Source organism: Zonotrichia albicollis, chromosome 3, assembly GCF_047830755.1.
Source record: "Zonotrichia albicollis isolate bZonAlb1 chromosome 3, bZonAlb1.hap1, whole genome shotgun sequence".
Taxonomy (NCBI): domain Eukaryota; kingdom Metazoa; phylum Chordata; class Aves; order Passeriformes; family Passerellidae; genus Zonotrichia; species Zonotrichia albicollis.
Genome location: NC_133821.1, coordinates 91709913 through 91724648, shown reverse-complemented (window position 1 = coordinate 91724648; position 14736 = coordinate 91709913).

The following is a 14736-nucleotide window of genomic DNA, read 5'->3' as shown; positions in this document are numbered from 1 at the left end:
TGATTAATGAAACTGAGTATGTGGTGTGGAAAATTGCCTTCATCCTTTTTCTGTCTTTTCTTTCAATGAAACTTCATTTTTATGGAAAACTACCTTTGAATTAATGTTTTTCCAATGTTTTAGAATATTTATTCTAGATACTTAGAAAAAAAAGCTTTTAGTTCTAAGCCATACAAATCTATTATTCATTGTTATAAACATTAAACAACTTTGCCTAGCTACCAGCTGCTACTCAGCACAGCTGTCAATATGGCCAACAGCCTTATTCAAGACCATTAAAATAAAAGAGTACCTATTTTCTGCTACAAGTTACCACCTTTCACCCAAGATGATGTGCAAAATGGACGTGGAGTACCATTTACAGGATTAATATTACCCAGTGTTTACAGCTAATGGATTTGTGATACTGCTTCATTTTACAAGGCCTCTTTCCATCTTTTAATTTATCCTCAGGTCTGCTGCTTTATTTTTGTTCCATCATCTTCATAAAAGCCATTATCTTTCCATTAGCAAACCTGCTAAATAACTCTTAATCTGCTCTTTGATCTGTCCAGCAGCCGTTTGCATTCTTTGCCGTGAGTTTTTCAATTACACTCAAGAATTTTAAAATACAAGTTTGCTGAGAGCTACTTCACACACTGTGGTACATTTAATTAACATAGGATGGAAGAAAGATTTGCAACCATGTTCCTGCTCCTTGCTGCCATAACAACTCCTGGTTTCCTTCGCTTTTATGCAAATCAAGTCACAGACATTCATGTCAGTGAAAATGCTGTAAATTTTTTTAATGCAATAGTGGGCCAAATGTATTTCTCAAAACCTGCATGAAAATAATTGTGCTTTATTTTTGCATTTGGTGCTTTATCTGAAAAATTTCTCTTTCTAGATACTGGATCTTGAAAGTATTTTCAGAGGAAGTTTTTGGTTTTTTGATTTCATAAGTTGTATTCTATTTATTTATTCCTTTTTTTAATATTATTCAGACTAGAAAGTGTGGACTGTGACTCTTTTCTGAAGCTATATTTACTTTGTACCAATTGTGTGACCACAGTGTTGCATAGCTGTCTCCAACAACAGTTTAGAAAAAAATTCTTAAGGATCAACTTGTACATTAGGATATATCAGTATTGCAGCATTAAACTATCCCCTGGTTTATGACATGCTAGTGAAAATAATATTTTGTGTCACTCATCTCAGATGTTAAAATGTCTCCTTTTCTGTGATAGCTTATAAAGAGGTCATGCTATGACTCTATGTCCTGCAAAGACATTTAATGACACAGAAATGAACGTATCAGGAGATATCTTATGTTTCTCCTCAATGTCAGTAGAGGAGAATGTTCAGTGGGATTGTATTGCATTTCTCAGAAACTAAGATTCTTCTTTAGAGGAAGACCAAAATGTACATTTTTAGCAACACAGATTGTCTGGCATCCTGATTTCATAAAGCAGAGAGCAGACTGTCATTTTAGTTTTTACCTTCCACAAAACTTACGTCTGCTATTACTGGTCTTGCTCCATTTTCTCTCAGGTCCACAGAAAATACATTAAAACTCTGCTTTGAAGGGTGTGAATGAACTTCTGAAAAGCTAGTGATCAGATTTTCCATTTTTTCAGTTGTTCCAAAGTTCTCTCCTTGGTATCTATGGGGATTTTAGGATCTCTCTATTGTGTTGCAGCTTTTATTTGTTGTGGAATAGATGAAGTAGAGTACAGGGTATTGTTTCTAATACTGAATCTTTGAGAGATATTAACAATCAGTGGGCAAGACTACAATGAAAACCTGTTGTGATAATTTAGAAATCCTCCCATGGTACATGCTAGCTTAATTCTGATTGACAGTATAAGATTTACTACTTTGTCCTTTTTGGCATCAGATGGAGACAGGTTTTAATTGCTTACAAAATGACAAACATCCCTCTTTCACCCCCACTATTCTTCCAAATTCTTTTGGATTTGTTTCAAGAAGGAGATTGCTGTTCCAGTCCTGCAAGTTGTATGCTTTCTGTTTGACCTGTCACTTCTGTACTGAATGCTGGATTAAGCAGTAGACTAAAATATTTATTATGTCTGCTCTAGGAAGATTTTTAAGATTCACTGATGATTCAGGTAAAATAATAAAATAAAAATCTGATATTTGTTGAAGGTACCTCTCTCTGGGGTTGCTATATCTTTTTAGTGATTATGTTTACCATACTGGAATATTCATGAAAATGTCCTATACCTTTCTCTAGAAGCCACTCTGGCTCATCAGAAGGAATAAAATGAAGCATTCATATTCATACCCGTGCAAGACTCACACTTGTCAGTTCACTACAACTCTCAGAATGTTCACTAGAAAAGCTTGCTTATATTTACAGTGATGTCATGAGCTCAGTATGATGTTCTCAGTTTTGTACACAAATAATTCAAGAATGAAAAGACAAATGATGGGCAGGGAATGCAATTTTTTGCCTTGTTCAGAAGTGAAAATACAAAAAATTTCCACATTTCTGTTATACATGAAATAATTGAAAGAGACATATGCATTTCTATGCATGTCAGAAAAAACCCAAGCAACTAGATATCTGAATGAAAGCAAAGAATTGTACAAGTCAGAGAAAATAAGCATTTACTTGTTGTCTCAGACACATTGTGCAACTGAAAGCCTATTCATGACTGCATTCTAAAGAAGGCAAGCTCGGGATGAATCCATACCATCAGGAGGTGGGATGAAAGGAGCAGAACTCTTGCTGCCCTACACAAGAAATGGAGTCAGTGCTGGCCATGGCCCCCATTTTTACACAGCTGTACTGCTCTTTCTCCTAAGCGCTTTGCTGCTTGTGTTTTGATGTTCCACTCTAATTTTTCAGAAGGGCAGCCATTTGATATGTTTAGCTAAGAAAGGAGATTTAATTATGTGCATGGTTTTAAATATATGATAGCTTTAGAGATCAATGATGAGGTAGCAGTAGATGAGTCAGGTAAAGATACTGCAGCTGGGTGATGCTGAGTGAGGAGCTCAGGTGTGGATTCAGAGCAGGCTTGATTTCAGACACCTGGGGGCTTCCATTCAATAGTTGGAAATAAATACTAAAGTGGTTGCAAAAGAGTGATATGCGGCAAAACCAGTGAGGAAATATCCAGACACTGTGACATACTGATGTATAAATAATTTGGGAGGACAGAAGATCCAATTTCACCATATAGTTCATTATACAGCAAGACACCTTAGAGGTTTCTTTTCTATTGGCTTATTTTCTTGAAAAAGTTCATTTGTGATAGAAAAGTGCCAATGATGGCCTCAATGAGGAGAGTAGTGGTTGTGTTTAGTCACACCCTTCTCTAAGCAGCAGTGAGATACTATTTCTGCTCAACTATTTAGCCAAAACTACATTCTGCATTTTTGTGTAATCATCAGTAAACATTATCATTCTTTGAATCAAAATTTATTAATACATTTAGAACAGGAACAACTTGTTTTTATAATTCCTGGTTCCTGGTGTCATAAAGGATATTATAACTACACGGTTATTAACTTGGGGGGTGCCTAAAAGTATTTAACATTGACAGATTCCTCTGAAATCCAGGTTACTTAGCTACTGCTATTCAGCTCACTGCAGGACACAGAACAAGTAAAGGGAAGATGGTAACATTCAAAAAGAGAAATTGTTTCTATGAGCTTAAGCAATTCTATGTGCATTTTATCCTTTCCTCTTCTAGCACTTTTATAGAGCTTTTTTGCTTTCCACATTTGAAAGAACTGTTGCTCTAATCTTGTTCCTGTTTTTCACAGCAGGCCTACACAATCCCTCCTGCTGTCTGCAACGAGTTACCAAATTGGGCCTATTACATTGTCCTCGTATGCAGAATGACACGCAATCAGTAAAAACTCCTTTTGTTTATACTGTTAATAACAGATGTTGCTCTGCTACATCACACATGCTGTTTAATATTATCAAAACAATTATTCATTTATTCATATTTGTGCAGTGCGTGCAAGCTGGCATTACAGATCTTGCAGACATGGCCTTCATGAATGCATAAACAAAAATACACGTCATATAAAATAAATCATCTTCCATTCCAATCACCATTTCTAATCTCATATCTTATAATTTGATGATATCTTTATTGCTTGCACATGAACAAGGGGACAGACAAAACTCTGAACATACGGAAAAGCTACTGAAATAGTGAAGAGTCCCTTCCAACAGGGAGCTGCTGTATATGCATGAAAGAGTGTAAGGTTTGTTTTGTCAGGGTCCAGGGACAAGAACTCTGGTGTTCGTTCATCCTGCTTCCCTTTATCCCCTCAGACCTCCTCCAAAAGAAAAATACAAGGAAGAAAAACAGTTCAAGAGTTGGTTTGATTCCTTTTGATTGAATTAACAAGGGTTCATTTTAATTGAATTAACTAGTGGGATAACAGCATGACTGAATTTTAAAGTATAATTAAAGGATTCATCTTCTACTTAATGACAATGGGATAGAAAATTACCTCAGAACAGACGCTACACAAGTTGTCTGTTTCCCTGTTATAGATGTGCATTTTCAGGTAACATGGCCATTAAACCTTCTTCTATACATGACAGAAAGTTTGGGAAAAAATGCACCAATTTAAAGGAAATCTGTTTGTGCTCTTGCAAATTTTAAATATTTCCAGTTTTTATGATGAATGCCACTGTTTGCTCTTGTTAGGATGTAGGATCTCTTGAGTTTTTAATTAAATGAATAAGTTAATATAGTATTTCCTTCAAATAAAAACAGTCTTTGTTTATACATACAAATGTAACTTTCCTGAAGCAGTGTGTTTATGTTCCTGATAGTATGCTTTTGTTCTAAATAAGAATAACACTTTCTTCATTTGTTTGGCAGAAATCAGATTTCCATACTTAGGTAAAACAATATTTTATAGTCCCTTCTTTTCCAGCATCACTTTCATTGGAAAATGATACAAACTGGTCCTTACAGGCTTATAGTAGTTAAACAGAACTTAAGGAATACATTTTTCCATAAAGAAAAAGATTTGAAGTGAGTAGAATATGCCCCCTTAGGCCTGAACATAATAGCTTTCCCCAGATGTTCAGAAAAATAATTATCATGTGCTTGGTGTAAACTTACAGGCCTGCAAGCCAGCAGGCAGTCAGTTTATCACTGACCTTCCCAGCTGCATGACCTACTGTGAGGTGGATAGAGGAGACCAAGGGGAGAACTGAGCAATTTCCATCTTCCCATTCCTTTGGAGTTTGTCTTATAGAATCTGGGTTCTCTGTTGAATGTATTGTTGAAAATAATGGTTTGATTAGAGATTGATTTTCAGTCATTTTCTATTTGGTGTTAACTAAGAATATTTTTTCTTCACCAAGTCGTTGTTCATTGTTGTAGAAACACTCAGTAGAAACTTGTGATTTTTCACACTACAGTAGGCCTGTGGCTGCTGTAGATCAGACTTTCTTTTGACAGTGACAAGTTTTAAGGTCTGTAGATGTCCAGAGTGTCTAGAGTCACCTGAGACTCCACACTGTAACTAAGTCATCCTCTCATGGTCAATATGACATAGTATATCCTGCAGGATCTCCCATTGCACTAGGGGTATATGCATGTTTAGAACCAAGTGACTGAATCAAAGCCCAAATATCATAGAAAAAAGGAAACCTGAAATGTGAGAGTGAATAGGCACGCATGCTATTACCGTGCCATTCATCACCTGTTCATCCAAACACTTTCAAGCTTTCTCAATTTCCATAGTCAAAGCCATGCTCTGGAAATAGTTTCTCTTATGCAATCACGAGTCAGGTAGAAATTATGTTTATTGATTAGAAATACTTACTTAGTGTGTTGATGGGTGATTTCCTGTAAAGTCTACTTTCTCTGTTCAATCTTATTTAATTTGCTTTTATCATGCTTCCCTTTAATCTTTTAACATAATAATTTTTTAGTCTTTGAAGTAGAGACTTTTTCCCATACAAATAACTTGCTCTTATCTTTCTTCACTCAATCTGTCTATTTTTGCAGTATGCCTACTCAGATAAGATATCAGTCTAAAGCAAGAAGCATTAGTGACAATGTAGAAGACATTTTCTGGGTTACTTACCATCCCATTTTTTATGTACTTCAGGAACTTATTTGCTTCCTTTCAGAACAGTTCTACATGGAGCAAAAGTTCATGGTAAGCAGTCCATAATATTTCCTTTTTCCCTCTGCCACGAGACATCTGAGCAGTCTATATTTTTGCATCATGGATCAGGAACACAGAATACTGCTTAACCCATTGTTAGACAAGACTATACATGTGACATTATTTGCAACACTGTATTTTCTCCAAGTGGATTTCCAGATATTATCAGGCATGTGTTTTTATATTGTGTTGATGATTTTCATAACTTGATTCAGTCCTTTTTTTGCTCTGGTCTCTCCATATTTAACGAAAGGTGACTATGATTTGGGTTATTCACACATTTTTTTACTTATTACACTGCAATTTGTAGATCATTTTAAACATATTAAACAGTGATCCTCATATAGAACCTTTAGACCCATTTGCTAACCTTATGCTATGATGAAAAGTGACCATGGATTCACTGTCACTGTCTTTTGGTTATTTTTTGTGCATAAATGAAGCACACAATACTCATAAATTCAGATTATTTCATATAGACATACATAATGCTTTAGTTATGTACCAAGATATATCAAACAGTTCAGGTACAAAGTACTAGGCCACTTTTTCAAAACACTGTTGCAAAATTATTTACATCAAATGAGGAACCTAAACTATCCCTAATCAAGGCACTCATGAAATGGTTTGTGATTTTACAGATGGTGTTTTGGAGAGAAACCCAATCAAATATCTACTGATATGTACATTTACATTGTAGTGTATGTTATTAATGTATTGAATGAGTTGGGTGCAGCTTATCTCGTCCTAATTAAGAAAAAATATCTTCTCGATTAAGGGTTAAGGGACTGAACTCTTCCAAAGAGTATCAAAGACTGTTCACCTAGCACTGACACTGCTGCGCATAAATTCAGTGACAGATGTGTAAAAGAAAAGGTGTCTGCATCTTAGCTTTACCACCTTCAAGATATTTGCTGTGATTTTAATATTTATCTATTTTCAATTAATGTCATGTGGGAAACTTATAATACTGTTGCAAAAGTCAGCATCCAATCTTCTGATCTAAGCACGATTCCTATTTAAGGACTTGGATGTTGAGTGCTAAACATCTTTGTATCAATGTGGAGTATCCTGGTTACTCTTTTTGTTCCATAGAATGGAAAGAGCTTGAAATCTCTTAAAGTTACTTCCAGTGTGTTTCTGCTTTGTCAAATACAGGTTTGGTTACATTTCCATGTAATGTCTTTTTAAAATGCATCAGGGTAACGTATGTCAAATGCATTTATTGGCAATGATGTACAAATTAGCAAAAAAAAAAAAGTTGTTATATATGATATGAGAACAGAAATCAAGTTAGTATTTCAACCGTCAGGAGTTTATAGATATATAAATTTAAAATAAAGAAATGCTTGGTTAAGTAAGCATCATGGAATGATAGGGCTGCTTCAGGACACAGGTAAAATAGAACATATATGCCCACAAGAGTTAACACAGATGAGGGGGTTATTGCATTTCCAAATCTGAAAAATAGCTATAATAATAATAATTATACTATTCCACATGCTCCAGAGATTTATATGCTCAACAGTCTTTAAAGCTGGTGAAGTATTTTTGTACAGTCACAGTACAGTCAGAGAACTTGAGTTATTTAGAGATTAAATAAATGTTGCTCAGGGCTAAGCATGAAGTCAGTAGAGAGCTTCAGATGAAGAAGGCATTGCTGGATCACTCACCAAGGTGCACACAAGTTTAAGCACAGCAAGTTCTGTACCTGTGCCATGTCTGTGCACCCCTGCCCTGGCTGCTGGCTGCCCCCACACCTCAGGAGCTCACCCAGAGCCTGGGGAGAGTGGGATTCGGGTGTGTGCAGGGAAGCAGCCTGCAATATCCCAGAGTTTGTGAACATGCTCAGACCTTTCCAAGCAATGGAAGCTTTGGTGCTCACAAGCCCCGACCCTGCATTTCCAGCATGCTGCTTGCACTGAAACCATCGGGTTCATAAGAACCATCATGGTACAACAGGAAGGCATCTGCTGGCAACTTTCCCATCATAGGATAGACTGCAACCAGGAGCTCTTGCTCTTCTGAGGGAGTAGCCCTTTTGCATTCAGATCTATGTCAAATAATGATGTGTTACAAACTTCTGACCTTCTGGAGGATTGTCCCACTTTTCCCAGATTTCAGCCAGATTTGCCTCAAGCTAAAAATACTTGAATTTTAAGCTTGTGTTGCTGTATTTCCATATCTTCCAGAAGGTTTAGTTCCATTAGTACCTCACTGCCAGCAAACTATAAAGCTTTTCCATCCAATAAAATGATAATAATAAACTTCATAATAAACAATATTTAATGTCCACCTCCATCATGGCACTGCGCGAGGGCGTACGCGGCCCTAAATCCGGCTAGCTCGAGGGGTGAGAAGGCCAACGCCCCTGCGCATAGGAAGCCAGCCCCCCTCGGCGTCTTGGCCTCAGGCTGGGCTGGTGGAAGAGCTCGGAGTTGCGCACGCGAGACGACAAAGGAGGTGACCACTTGCTGGGGGTGAACAGTTGGTTTATTAGGTGATCCGGAGGCACCAATAAGGAGGGGCACCAACCAGCAAAATGGCCCCGAACAGGGGGAGCGACGAGGTTTTATAGGGAAGGGGAGGAGAGAGGAGGGAGCCCAGCTATCCAATGGGGAAACTTAAAGGGAGGTACTGAACATAACTGACATACACCGGAGACCAACGAATACAAAGTAAAGGAGGGGCCCCGGGACCACAGCCAACCACAACCCCCAGAGAGAAGAAGGTTCTCGAAACCTGGGAGGAGTGGGGGGTGATTGACTGTGCCCAGGGAGGAGATAACATCTACTTATAAGGTGGGATAAGGGAGGAGTGGTTCTACAAACTGTAACATTAGCAACTAAAAATAGCACGGTAACTAAGCAACTTAACTGACAAGGAGGCAGTGGCGGGAAAAACTGGGGAGAGAGGAACCATTTACAAAGAACAAAGGAGGGTACAGTACATAAAATGGGGGAGCAAACTGGGAAACTTAAAACACACTACAACATGGCACCTTCTGTCATGCACTGCCTGATACATACTAAAAATACAAGCAAACTAAACTTCACCTTAGAGAAGATTATGAGATGTAAATTTAGATCATGGAGTATATATCAACTTAAAATTAACCTCATTATGAAGTTATAGTTTGAATTTTCTTCCAATTAAAATGTTTGTGAAACCTTAGTAAATAACACATTTTTTCCTGCTTGCATAGAGGACTATCCTGCTTAGAGGGAAGCAGCTGATCATTTAATGTCGGTATTCCCAACATTTTTTTTCATCCTGGGACCATGCAGATAGGAGTACAAGGTCAGAGCAACCCTAAAATTCTAGCTGCTGTATTTAATTTTACCTTGACTTGCTGACAGCAGCTGCTGATAGGTATCTTTCACAAAGCTGACCCTTGTTTGCTGCTGCTGCTGGAACATTTCTATTGTAATGAGACTCTCTGAGCCTAAAACAAAGGTCACAGTTGTTGAGTGTTCTCTATCCAGTTCCCATAATTAAAAGCATTTGTAAACTCTTTGGTTAATGTACCTGTGTTTTTATTAGAGAACTCATTAACTATTATACACATCAAAATACAATTTTAGAAGAACAGCATTGCATTGTGGATGTATGGGAATCAGCTGTAAAATGAAAGAAAATAATATCGATTGTTCTCCAGGAATGGGATTCACACAGTCAAGATCCTGGAAATGACAGAACTGGCCAAAGCCAGCAAATTAACAATTGCTTAGTCTGTTTTATATTGTGAGGATAATTTCTCAGTTGAGTTTTCAATATTTGGAGAGCACACAGCAAGAATTTGTCCATATCTGATGATTTCTTTTGTAATGTTCAGACAGTATTCCTGGAGATTAGAAATAGTATAAAATGAAAAGAATTGCCTTTTTTTCTGGGGACTGTAGTATATGTCTTCTGTTCAACCAAAATATGAGGGTTCCTGTAGTGATGGGTGGAATCATGCACTTTTGCTCACTCTTCTGCCTGAGTCCTCAGAAGAGGAATGCCGGACAACTATTTAAAGTATATTTTGACAACTTCCTAGGACCCAAAGGTTCTAATATTTTACTTCTAAAAGTACTTTAATCTGCAACCATCCTACTGAAATTATCAGCATCTCCCCTCAGTTGCTGGGTAATCTTAACCTGCCAATATTAATTTCCTAGCCTTATAACGCTGGGCATAAGCAAAGTTAATTGTGGTGCTACTCAGGGCAGGACTCAGGACTATATGTCCTGTGTGTAATGATTCAAGCCATTTCACCTGCATGCTCTGTCAGTATAGTTTCATTGTTCAGAAAAATCTTATGGTTTTGCAGTCTAAGGGGCCAGTGGGGAACACTGCAAAGGCTAATAGCAGATGTGGGTTGCAATTATTGCGAATAACTAAAGTGTTGAAGCATTTTCTCTAAAGAGAAGTTTTCTGGATGTGTCATCTCAAAGTAACTTCAGATCAAGCATCAAGTTAGGCAGATGAAGAAGATGCTGAACTGGGCATTCAACATACTACAGCAACGCTCAAAGGAACAATTCTACTGTTGTCTTTGGATGCCTGTTAAAACACCACAATCCCAGGATGGACTGCTATTTCTGATGGCTGACTAAGCAGCTAGAGCACTTTTTTTTGCTCTGGTCCTGGTAAATAGCAGGTTGTAGTCCTGCTTGTGTCCTCAGCATTTTCAATTAATTACTCTTAAGTAGCAGCTTGTCCACATTGTGGCATCTGTACATCCCATTATTGATACTTAATTGTGTCCATTGTATGGAAAATTTGAGCTAGCAATTTGTGGACACTTCAGATCTTTATGATGCTGTCCCTCTGAGGAACCAGCCCTTAAGTGTCTTCATTTTTTTTTTCTTTAATAGTCTGAATGAAGAGTTAAGGTGGTTTAAATTGCTGAGACCTGTTGGTACAGGACAGGTGGCAAGTTGTTGGTTCCAAACTGATCAGTCATCCACAAACAGCTTTTTTTCCTTTTGTTTTAAATTAACCTGTAAACTCATGACAGATGTTGAGTAATAGCTTTGCTGTGTAGAGCTTCCTAAGCATGGACTTGGGAATGTTTCATTCTGAGTATTAACATTTCAGCGAGATTAAATATAGAAGTTGTTACCTGTAGCGGCCCTGTGATACATAAACATATTCTACATGAATATTTGTGCAAGCAAAGTTGACAAGTTAATCAGAGCATGTCATAACTCCAACACAAGAGCTAAAGCTGTTGTGGTGGAGAGAAATAAATCTATCACTGCTGAATCCCACAAATACATATAGTAGGTCTATGAAATTTTGCCCATCACTTTTTTTCTAAAATGAAAAAGAATGATACATTTATATTCAGGGGTTTTTTTCCCAAACTGTTGTGAAATGCTGTGTGCAAAGTTGTTAGAAGAATTTCAGGAATGCATAATCAATTTCAAATTGAATTCTTATGTAGGGAGAACATTTATAATTGCTGTGATTGTGTCAGTTGTAAAATAGTAACTTGCATTTAGTTTGGCAGGAAAGGTAGAAAAACCAGCTCATAAGCTCAAATCATAGCAACTTCTGAACTTTTCTCTCTATTCCTATTAGCATAGTAATAATGTAGTATATATCATAAATTAATAAATCAAGCCTTCTGATCATGGAGTCAAGATTCTTGTCTCTCTCTTCACCCCTGAGGAACCCTTGCAAGCTCGGTAACAGACACCTGCTTAACAGAATTAAAGAAGCGTTTGGACAATGCTCTTGGTTGACTCTTGGGAGTAATCTTTTGCATGGCCAGGAGTTGGACTTGATGATCCCTGTAGGTCTCTTCCAATTTGGCATATTTTGTGATTCTGTGAAGACAAAACTTTTAAAGTGAACTCGGGAGATGTTTATTGAACAATTAGAGATGGATTATTTTAGGAATTCTAGGAAACCAGGAATATAAATCTTGAAGCTTAGCAAATGTCTACAGAATTTTTTTAGTGTACTCTCCACTCCATTATGAGTTTTTTCCATGCAGAACTGTGCTGTTCTGCCTCAGGGGCTTTCAGTTTCTCCAACTATGAGATATTTGCTTTCAACAGCACATCATCCTCCCATATTAGCTATGTGGGGGGTTTTCTCCTGTGTCGTTTTGGATTCTTTCACTCCAACCAAAGGGTGTTAATCTGTAATCAACCAAAGAATGCATTACCAGAAATGTAATTTCTATTAATTGAGAACAACCAGGACTTTAGAGAGAATATATGGAAATGAATAGTGTTTTAAGGAAGCAAAACTCTTGGCAAAACCGGATGCTGAGATAACAACAAAAAAATAAAGATCCTAGAGAGAAAGCTAGAAATAATAGCCAATGAAAAATTAAACTTGTAGAGGACAAAAGGATTGAGAAGTCATAATTTTGATCAGTAATAAAAACAGGTTAGAAAATTTTCTAGACTGCTTTTAGCTGAATGAAGTCTTATTTGTTTACTTTTCCTTTCTGAATGGAACAGATTTCACATGCTATTTAAACACAATATACCTCTCTGGGATATGTTAAAAAATATATCAAAAAGGATCATTACTGAGAGTTCTTAACAAAGAATACTGCTCAGCTTCTCAGTTACGACTGTATATAAAACACCTTTGATACTGATGGATGGCAGTGAGCATTTACCAGTGGTAAAGAAGGTTTTTGGTCTATGGTAAATTACATGTGGCACTTGTAAAATAATACCACAGAAAAATGTTATCACAAAAGCTATCTTCTCTGGAGAAGTCAAAAATTAATTTTTCAGTAAGAACTGTGAATCATGCTTGGCTGGTAGGGTCATCTTAATATAAAACAGATATATCGATACTTGAACAAGTTCTACCTGGCAATCAGAGAAAACCTACAGCACAAGGAAAATCAAAGCTAATCATTGCATTGTTCATCAAAGCCATTTCTGTGCCCTACTGCTCTTTCCCTCCTCAGCCTTCAATATTCACATTTGTGCATTCTCTCTCCTCCTTTTTTTCCTTCATCCTGCAGCTCTGCCCTGTGATGTATGCTGCTTATAAGGATTTACATGAGTCAATTTCCTAAATTGCTTCTGTCAAAATTGTCATTTGTCTTTCCAGTTTGCTCTTTGCATATCCAGGGGGTTTGCTCTTTGTATATAGGTGGGTTTGTATATCCAGTTTATCAAATAATTCTGTTTGGATTCTATTGGAGCTGAAACCTCTGCCATTTCTAAGCTTCTGTTGAGAAATTTGGAAAGGCACTTTGCTCTTACAAAAGAAAAAAACAAAGATCTCCAGAAACAGAAAAAAATTGCTCTAACTTTTCTTAGTAGGAAAAACATTTATGGTGATACTGTGAAAATGTGCTTGTAAAACAAGGCTGCAAAAAAAAATTGTGGAAGTTATTCCTGTTTATTAGTTTCTTTGAAGAAATTATGTTACATGGAATTAACTATTTGGAAGGGTTTATGAAAAGTCCGACTTCCATGTGACATTTCAAAGCCCTTTAGATTGCCAGTAGAACAAAAATAATTTTCAGTTACAAAACCCAGTTCAACCAAATAGACTACAAAAATAACAACATGCAGCTGAAGGTGCATTTCTGGTATAATTGTTTTTCTGTCCCATATTAAAAAAAAAAAAAAAAAAAAAAAGAAGAGATGATTTTGGTTTTTTACTACGAGGTGTTAATCAATAGCATCTTCCCTTTTCATCCCTTTACTCTGTTTCCTTCACTAAATCACAAATAAGCTACAATAAGGTAGTTCAGCATTTGGGTAGGTTTGTGTGCACGCCTGAACACATACTTGTCTTGTCACACAAAAATTGCAGTTGTGTTTGCTGCTGCTACAGAAGTTGACATAGCTGATTCATAAAATTCTTCAAGTTTATTTTACGTGCCTTTAAAAAGAAAATCAAAGGAGGAAGAGTGCAAGAGAATAAAAGAAACAGAGGCAAAGAAAATAAATAATCCTGATGGTGTTTAAAAAATCTTGAAAGAAGGCAAAGATGCTCTAAAGACAAGAAACATTAATGAAGAAAACCCAGGATGAAGAATTGTCTATGACCAATGTGCCATCTCTTCACACTGTACTTATAGACCATCCATTACTGGTGATGCAAAGCTCCAGGCTCATTGCCATGGCTAGGATCCAACTTCATAATCCATTAGCACTCCTTACCTCTTGAAGTTTCTTCTGATCAGGCACTGTTTGTGATAAAGAAATTACACATTAATTTGCTCAACAGAATTTAAAATTAGACTCACCAAGATTGCCCTTGGCAACAGACATGAACCGATCGATGTTAACTGTTCCCTAATTTCATTTATTGTTCAGTGTTGTTCTACTTCGTCTTGCAACCCATGGTATTCATAACTAAAAAGAACAGCAAATTACAACCTCTTTGGCAGTTCTAATATAAACAAAGCATTGGGTCTATTGGATCTACAAGCTAATTTAGAGGTTGACTTGTTGCAAAAGAGCTCCTAGTAAGACTTTCATGGCTTATGTTTAAGTAACTGAGGGGATGCAGGCAAATCACTGTTGCTACTTCGCAGCTGTTTAGCAGATATGACTGAATGGTTGACCCATGTACTCAAGTTCTGTGAGTCTATATTTA